This window comes from Siphateles boraxobius, unplaced genomic scaffold (genome assembly GCF_051911475.1).
Source record: "Siphateles boraxobius isolate OS27281-9 unplaced genomic scaffold, OSU_SipBor_1 6, whole genome shotgun sequence".
Lineage (NCBI taxonomy): Eukaryota > Metazoa > Chordata > Actinopteri > Cypriniformes > Leuciscidae > Siphateles > Siphateles boraxobius.
The window spans coordinates 34,954,050-34,963,677 of NW_027509186.1; the positions used below are offsets into that span (position 1 = coordinate 34,954,050).

The following is a 9,628-nucleotide window of genomic DNA, read 5'->3' on the forward strand; positions in this document are numbered from 1 at the left end:
TTGTATACATAAAGGTGTTGACTAGGCGATGTTTTTATCCCATCATTGACTTCGTCAGCTAAATTCACTGTTAGATTAGATCGATTATTATACTAGACTTGCTAGATTCACTGTTTAGATGCGCTCGGAACATAGCATGCTGGCTGAGGACATCTGCTGGCAAAGACGTGTAAAGGCAATAAGAACAGCAAAAACATATTCAATGACATGTTGTAAACAACAATTATAATAAAATTCGGATTCTCCCAACTCCTCTCGTCTTTTAAGAATATCGTGTACCCAAAAGCGCCTGTTTTTCTTTTGATATTTTTTTGTAACGTAAAGCAGCAGCAGGTCATCCATTTTCGCTACTTTGAAACCGCAGCGCGGGCGTGCGCGTGCTTAGAATAAAAAGACCGTTATCGGTCGTTGGTGTGGACGCATATATAGTTATCTTTATCGTTATCTTTATAGTTATCGTGCTTGGTGTGAACGGGCCTTAACTGTATATTTCAGGACTTTATCAATTGAATCTGAAACTCGATCAATTATATTTATTTATTGTCTGTCTGAACTCTCCTCTGCCCTATGATCCTGACAGAAGAACCTTTACCAACCCCAAACGCAGGGTATAAGGGTTCAGTGAAAGTGGTCTGGACTCTGTGAAGGAGAGTCATTGTGTCAGAGACGCTGTAGAAGTTCCTGCTCTGTGATCCAGATACACTCCTATAATTCTAGAGGAGCAGACAGAGGGGATTGAGACTTGGGTTTTAGCATGAATGAAATGAACATACTGATGAAAATACCACAATCTCCAGGATATTTTGTTGAAGCCAAGACTACAGTCATTCCTGTTTCCTTTACGTCTAATTATTTTGTAACAAACTGCTATAGCACAGTCGTCCCCACTGCACTCGACCTCCCAGTAACAGCGACCGCTCAAACCCTCTCTAGACAAGATGTAGGGAAACACATCAAATCGCTCTGGGTGATCAGGATATTGCTGAACTGTTGGGAAATATGATATGTTCCTGCTTTCCTCAGATAGTTTCAGGTTTCTATGTGCAGTGTTTAGATCCAGGTGAAGTTCACAGAAATCTGAGGAGGAGGAATGAACAAAAAACAAATATTGAACAAAGTCAACTTTAGTCTAAAATGGTCTCATTGTAACAGATCATTTACACTGATACTTAATGAGTGTTTGCCTTGAAGAAACTAGTTCAACTTACACTGCAAAAAATCATTTTGGGTCTTTGGTTCTGGAGGCTTTGTAACATTTAGATTTGACACTGAAGAGACAAAAAACAAGTGTAAGTTTAAATTGTTGGTTTAAGAGTATGAATGACAAAATAACATATTAAAAGATTCAGACCTTCCGGAGATATTCTGGCTGTTTGTTGTTGACAGACGTCCTCCAAAACCTCTCTGAATGCTGAGATTGAAACGTCTTTAAAAGACAGATGAGTGTGTTGAGTGAAGCTGGGAACGTCTTCAAATGAAGGTAAAACACACACAGACTGAAAGCTCTGAAATGAGACAAATAATAATTCAAACATAATTTGTGAAGCAGAACTGATCTTTTCCAAAACAAGCACCAGAATAATGTTTAGATTCTTACAATTTGGGAGCAGTCCCACAAAATGGGAGCAGTCATGGCCTAATGGTAACAGAGTTGGACTGGTGACCCAAAGGTTGCTGGTTCGATTCCAGTACCGACAGGAATATGACTGAGGTGTCCTATTGCAAGGCACCTAACCCCCAATCGCTCCCCGGGCGCCACTCAAGGCTGCCCGCTGCTCCGGGTGTGTGTATCCACGTTTGCAGTGTGTTTGTGTTCACTACTCACTACTCTGCTCCTAATGTGTGTGCACTTACTTGGATGGGTTAAATGCAGAGGTCAAATTCCAAGTATGGGTCACCATACTTGGCCATCACGAGTCACTTTCACTTTCACTTTCACAATTTGGCATCAGCACAAGTGACTTTTTCCACTGAATAAAATAAGTACTTAAAGTACAGAACAATTAATGGTGAGCGACCTACAATATATCATTACACACCTGATCATTAAAAGACTTTCATTACCTTCAGACACTGGATCTGATCATCAGAAATCAGAAGTTTGTCAACCTCTGCTTGTCTTTTTCTGAGTTCTGTCAGCTCTTGATCCAGATGTTTGAGAAGTTCCTCTGCTCGATCTATCTCAGTCTTCTCCTGAGCTCTGATCTGCTCTTTAATCTCAGAGCGTTTCTTCTCAAGAGAGCAGATGAGCTCAGTGAAGACCTTCTCAATGTCCTCCATGCTCTCTAGAGCTGAACTCTGATGGAGACACAAAGATCTGATCATGGAGATTGTTGTGACTCAAATTGGTGCAATAATCAAAATAATGGAATTTCGTTTTCTTTTAGTCAAATTCTCTAAATGTACAAGCAGTCAAATTAAACTGTATCTGTTTCAAACTATGTAGGTAGACATTAGTGGCGGTCAAGCTTCAAAAAAGACCAAAGTTTCAATAAGAACACCATGAATTGTATGTCACTTTTATAGCATATTTTTTTAATCAATATTTGGAGCTAAACACTAACCAGCTACTGGTCACATCTACATTTATTAAATTCAAAATATCAACTTTGGTGTTCAATCAAACTTTAAACTAAAGAACATATAAAGAAACATACTTTAAGAAGCTTCACAGCTTCACTGAGTTCCCTCTGACCTCTCTCTCGCTCCTGGATCAGCTTCTGACACGACACCCTTTTCTCCTTTAACTCTTTCTGAGGATGTTAACATAAAAAATAGGCAAAAATAGACAAAATATGGTAAAGGTGTGTAACAAGGTTAATCGAAATTACAGCCAATAAAATGAAATATAATAATAATAATATTAAAATAGTTTATGCATTTTTTATTATTATTGTTGATATTACCTTTTTACTAGTCCATTCTGAATCCACAGACACCACACTGTGTCCTTTATGATTATCAGTACACAAGTAACAGATACATTGATGATCATCCTGACAGTAAATCTCCAGTAGTTTCCCATGACTGAGACAAATGTTCTCTTGAATGTTTCTGGAAGCTTCGACTAGTTTGTGCTTCATAAACGCAGGAGATTGATAGTGAGACTGCAGGTGAGTTTGACAGAAGGAGGCCAAGCACCGCAGACAGGACTTTACAGCTCTGTTCTTCTCTGTAGTGCAAACATCACACTCCACAGCAGCCGTTTGTAGGGACGTCTTCTTCAGCGTCTCCATCATCTCAGCTATCAGAGTGTTCTTCTTCAGTAGAGGTCTCTGACTGAAGCTCTCTCTGCATTGGGGACAGCGGTACGGCGGCCCCTGCTCCTTCTGGCCCCAGCAGTCAGTAATACAGCTCATACAGTAACTGTGTCCACAGGGAATCGTCACCGGCTCCTTCAGAGGATCCAAACAGACTGGACAGCTGAACTGATCCACATACTGACTCGCTGCAGATTCAGACATTTCTTTGCAGTGTTCAAAGATGAACAGATTCTCAGACTCTGTAATAAAGGCTGTTTTGCCAAGAAAAGCAACAAATTTGTCAAATGCTTGGGTGAAAGTATGGATACTGTCAAGATTTTACACAGTCCACGTATCTAACCAAAAAAGTTGTTTGAGAGAAGCTTAAAGAGTATCTAAACACTAAAACAACTTTTTTTTAGTTAATGATCTGTAAGAATGGAGCTTCATAAATGCTGTTCATTGATTCAAGTACATTTTTTGACATTTGGGTATAAAGTGTTTTCAAATTTTCAAATATATGGTGTTACATGTCTGAGTGCTGCCCTCTTCAGGTTAAAGGAAAAGCTCCTGAAGTAGGGGTACTCTGTGACGTAGGGGTACTCTGTGACGTAGGGGTACTCTGTGACGTAGGGGTACTCTGTGACGGTACTCTGTCACGCCCTTGGTGCGAGCTCACCACGCCCTTGGCAGCCCCTGGTATAAAAGCATCTGGTTCCATCAAAACTACTGTAGCGAGTCAGGAGTTGGAATTACGAGTATTGAAAACGATCAGGATAGCGTATATTAGCATCTAGTTAGCATAGCACTTATAGTTATTTAGATTATTTCGTGTAGCTTAGGTAGTTAATTATCGCCTATCGCTCGAGTGTGCAACCTGCATTTTACGCGGGATTGCTTCTCCAACGCAGTGGAGGTGGAAATGGGCTTCTCCACACAGCTCGCGCTGCCAAACGCTGCTCTTCCTGCATGGACTCCACCACCGCAACGGCGTCATGATGTGAGTGAGCATATATTTTTAATCACAATTTATGTTCCTTCCTATTAGGCTAAAGTTAACCCTCTGGTGTCGACAAACGCGCCTGCGCGATTTGCTGGATATTTTTTTCACATAGCTGCAAAATATACTGAACGTAATAGTAATAATAATCCTGGAAAAGATTACCTCAAAATGACTGAATATAAGAATAATCAGATGCCGATCGCGATGCGGGAGTTAAGTCCGCAGTTTGCGCCAGCGGCTCGAATTGATATGGCTCTGGACCTGTGTCCACAGACAATTCAACATCCTCCACTTCAGGTGAAGGTGGGGGAGAAAAGTCCTCGACTTCAAATGACCGCTCTGTTGCAAAGCTACTGCGTCACTCCAGTCGCTCTCCATTTTAGCGAGTGTGACAGCAGCTGTCACTGCGGGTCTCAGGTGTACGCCCCCCCGCTCAGCCCCGCCCTCGGTTCGTCCCCTCTATCTCTGCTGGGCTCTGCCCACTTTTCCAGCATTTTTCAAATATTGCCAGTGGGTGGAGTCAGGCTCTGACCAGGGGTTTAGTTACCCTTTAACACTCTTGGTCTTGTCATATTTCATAGCTATACCGTGGGTATCTCCCTATAAACACACATTCTCTACCAGGGACAGTGAGCTAAGAAGTGGTATATACCAGACTTAGACTAGGACATACAGGACTAAACTCCACTTTACATATAGTAGGAAAGGGTAATGGTTTATGTACAGTGTGCCAAGACAGAGAAGATGTTAATCATATACTTTTTATTTGTAAGAAATATAATGATAATAGAATAATCTGGCAGGAAATGGAAGGGGAGAACTCTATTCATGAAATTCTGGAAGAAAAGGGCATGACAAGGGAAAGAATTAAAGCTTTATTTATTTATCTTAATAATACTGGTTTAATGGAAATAGTTTAATTGCCCTTGGTTTTTTTTATGTTATTTTTTTTTTTTATTAATGGAATCCTAGACTCTAAGACGTTCATGGTATTACACACTCCTGTACAGTTGGTGGCGGTATACTACAAAATAGTCATCTGCCAAGAAACAGAAGAAGAAGAAGAAGGGACAGTGAGCTGCAGTGCCCACAGGTGCACCTGTTGAGACAGAATCATTTGTAATTGTAGAGGGAGACTTGAAATCTCTTTTTTTCGCTTAATTATTAACACTAAATCATACCAAAATTAACCTAAATGCACAGGTTTCAAAATGTTGATAGTTTGTTAGCATTTGCTATGAACATTAGCCTAATTTAGCCATAATGCTAATATTTTATCATTCAGAGACTGGCCCCATTCTCTCTTGCGCTGCTGCTTCGCTAGCATCGTCGGATGCCGATCGCGATGCGGGAGTTAAGACTGCAGTTTGAGCCAGCGGCTCGAATTGATATGGCTCTGGCCCTGTGTCTACAGACAATTCAACATCCTCCACTTCAGGTGAAGGTGGGGGAGAAAAGTTCTCTGCTGATTAACTGCAGGCTGTAAATGCTGTTGACTCTATGCTGTCAATAGAGCTTAACTTGTATTTAGCCCAGAATAGTCTTATTAGTCATGATCACCATATAAATAAGTTGTAGTTTTAAACAATCACTGAAATTGTAAAGAGTAAAAATTATAATTTTGTAGCATACTTCAGCATGTAATCGAGTATTTCATTTCAATTTTGAGTTTTTATTAGACAACACAATCCAAAAATAAGTTTCATTTCTTTTAAATTCAAATACTTCCTGGTTTCAGCACGTAAACAAAAAATGGGCGTGTGTTCTGTGTGAGATAATGAGAGAAAGAAAATGTTTATTTTCCCTATATAATCGACTGGTGTACATTATTGAACTGGTAGCCTACTATTAAACTTACAAGTTTACAATTTTAACAAACAAACAAACAAACAAACAAACAAAAAAAGAAAGTATGGATACTGACAAGATTTTACAAAGTCCGAGTATAAAGAAATAGTTTGAGAGAAGCCTAATCACAATTTTAATCACAATGTTTAACATTTTTTAACTTAGGGGAAATAAAGTCTGTTCTCTGCTGATCAACTGCAGGCTGTAAATGCTGTTGTATCTATCAATAGAGTTTAACTTACTTATCCAGAAAAGTCTTAGTCGATCACCACAGAAATAGTTTTTTTTATATTTAAACAATCTTCGAAATCGTAAAGTATAGTTTTGAGGTATGTAATCGAGTATTTCAATTCAATAGTAGCTCACTTATGATTTCATTAGACAACAAAATACAAAAATAATTGTTTAGCAATGAAGTACAAAGCAAAATTTTGTTTCATCAGGCCTGTTACAAGTTACAGGATTAGAAACTCTGTGCACAAATACACACGCACAAATACATATTTGCATGCTATTTCTTTTTAAAAGCAGACAACATGATAAAGTAATAATTATTGGATCTTATGAAGTCCTTACCTCGACAGAAATACAACTCAAACATGAGTTGCGTTAAATCACAGCAGTGTTGATCTATTAGCTACAGAGGTTGAATCACTTGTGTAGAGGAGAAAAAACAAGTTTAATTTCTCTTGAATTCAAATACTTCCTTGTAGCTGTCATCAGCTGGTTATACAGGTTAAGTTCAGTTCATAATGTCAATTTAATATTAAAATAATTTCTGTTTAAAATTCACATTTTATTTGGTAAGCTGAATATATTTAAGAATATACACGTAACAACAAAGTATGTATAAAGATAAATGCAACGTATAATATAGCGGAACTAATATTCTTGTCACAGTGGGGTTGGGTCATTATTAGCGGTACGATATTAGCATTAGAAATGCTAATTTCTAATGCTGCTGTTTTTCTAATGCTCCGCTGCTGTTTAGAGCTGTTATAAGGATTTATTAAGTAAAGAAGATCAAGCTGGATGGTTCCTTTTACTCCCCTTGAGTTAATGCGGCCAATGAGGTATGCAAAGTTATTTGAAGGTTTATAGGCTATAGGATGAAGTGTTCTGGTGTTTTGTACATGTTTCTAAGTTAAAGGAGAACTCCGGGCAATTTTTAAGTTAATCTTGATCGTTATACCTTTGTGAGTACTGTCTATAGAAAAAAAAAACGAACCGGATTGGTGCTTGCAACACGGAGCTGTTCCCGCAAATGCCCAGAGCTCCCTCTCAGCTAAAACGGCAGTTATGGGGGCATATACATAAAGAGTGTCTTTGTGCCTTTTAACAGACACAAAATGCAATAAAAATGTCTGTCCAACATGAACAGGGCCCTTACATGTGAACAAGATGTGTTTAGCAACTTATCCATTTTTTAAATTCACCTAAATAGTGTTTTAGACGACTAGCTGTAGTTCCCGTGGGAACTCCGTTGTAGCCAAAGGTAAATAGTAGTGATGGGAAGTCCGGTTCTTTTCCGCGAACCGGTTCTTTCGGACAGTTCGTTTCAATGAACCGGTTCAAAAAACTCGTTCACCTGTTATTTTACGCCATCACGCAATGACGTCATTTAGAGTGACGCAATGATGTAAATTCTTTCATCCCGCGGGGATCATCGGTTCTCCAAAAAAAAGTCGGGTCCGAAAGAAACAGTTTTCGGTTCAGTGTACTGGTGATTCGAAACTGCAACAATTCTTGAGAATCGCTGTAGCAAAACGGTGCTGATTGCGCACGCGCGAGGGAGAGAAATAGCAGTGTGCAGGTGGGAGGAGCGTAGTGTGTGAAGAGTGATGATCGGAGTTGCTCACTCGAAATGGTTCGCGTTTGTGCCGTTCCGAATTATGGCAACAGAATGCGAAAATACAAGAACTTATTTTCATCGTCTTCCTTTACATGACATCGAGATTCTGTAGTTGTGGCAAGTTGTACTTCAACTTGATGCGCAAACTCCCATACAAGTACTACGCGCTAAAGATTACCGCATTTGCAGCGAACACTTTGACAAGGATGACTACACAGACACAACACAGCGGGGCTGGTTGAAGAAAAAAGCGATTCCATGGACGAAGACGTGTGCAACCACTGTGGAGGTAATGTAAACTTTATTTATCCTTCCATTTGGGCGCTGTGTTGTGTCTGTGTAGTCATCCTTGTACGGCACAAACGCGAACCATTTCTTCTTCACCTACACACTGCTATTTACCTTTGGCTACAACGGAGTTCCCACGGGACTTCAGCGCGAGACTACAGCTAGTCGTCTAAAACACTATTTAGGTGAATTTAAACAATGGCTAAGTTGCTAAACGCATCTTGTTCACATGTAAGGGCCCTGTTCATGTTGGACAGACATTTTAATTGCATTTTGTGTCTGTTAAGACAAAGAGGCACAAAGACACTCTTTATTTATATGCCCCCATAACTGCCGTTTTAGCTGAGAGGGAGCTCTGGGCATTTGCGGGAACAGCTCCTTGTTGCAGGCACCAATCCGGTTCGTTTTTTTTTTTTTCTATAGACAGTACTCACAAAGGTATAACGATCAAGATTAACTTAAAAATTGCCCGGAGTTCTCCTTTAAGTCATTGTTGATTTCATTGTAATAATCAGCAATTACAAAGTGTAAAGACATTTGAGAGGATATACATAAATCACTGCTGATATAATTTGCTAAGTGTTAAATAGAAGGGTTGTTCTTCTCATTTGAATGAAAATCAGTGTGTTTGTTTTATGATACTTTAAGCCACTCTAAGAAACAAACAACAACAACATAGTTGGCTAACCTACGAGTTGATAAGCCAAGTTAAGTGTTATTGCAGTTAAAACCATGGGGTAATTAGTTACATTTAAGCTGTATTTAAGATAGTTAATGAAACTACTTTAGTTACCTTTTGTTTTAAGCAACTTCACACACTAAACTAAGGCATGTAAGGTCAATTTAAATATTATTGAAAATGGCTGAGTTTGAGTCTGAAGTTAATAAGGAGGGCTTAGAAAGTAACAGTGAAGATGTTGAAATGCCACAGCAGTCTAAAACATTTGATAATGACCCTTTAGACACAAACCTGTTGCAGAGGGACTACGAAGAAGCCAGATAACCCGATGGTTTACAGAAAAGGGTCAAGAACTACAAGATGGCAAATCCAAAGGGCTTCAGCATCGCTTCACAATCGCTTACAGCAAATGGAAAACCCTTGCTAAGGAAGCTAAGAAAATATTAGATGGTCATCACTCCAGTGACAGCCTACAAGACCTCATGACTAAAATCAGCTGCATGTCAACAGATGTAAAACAAGCTTATGACAACTTGCGCCAGTGTATTGTCCCTGATGGAGAGACTCGCCGTCGAGTTGACACTTGTGATGCCATCTCAAGACAGATCTTGGGACATGCTGAGAATCGCCTTGAAGAGAAAGGCAAAGGGCAAGATCTTCTTAAGGAAAAGGTATACTTCATTGAGACTGGTTCAGTGTTCTCATCAGCAGCATCC

General features: G+C 39.4%; 1 pseudogene across 1 annotated transcript; it reads right to left on the reverse strand.

The window, feature by feature from the left end:
• Window positions 1-505: 505 nt before the first annotated feature.
• Window positions 506-6,701, reverse strand: LOC143715318 (E3 ubiquitin/ISG15 ligase TRIM25-like; annotated as a pseudogene). The gene is made up of 7 exons (XR_013195716.1): window positions 6,670-6,701; window positions 2,907-3,514; window positions 2,658-2,753; window positions 2,065-2,298; window positions 1,352-1,505; window positions 1,209-1,268; window positions 506-1,077 (listed from the first exon to the last, which is right to left on the reverse strand). The product of XR_013195716.1 is annotated as an E3 ubiquitin/ISG15 ligase TRIM25-like (transcript).
• Between the last annotated feature and the right edge of the window lie 2,927 nt (window positions 6,702-9,628).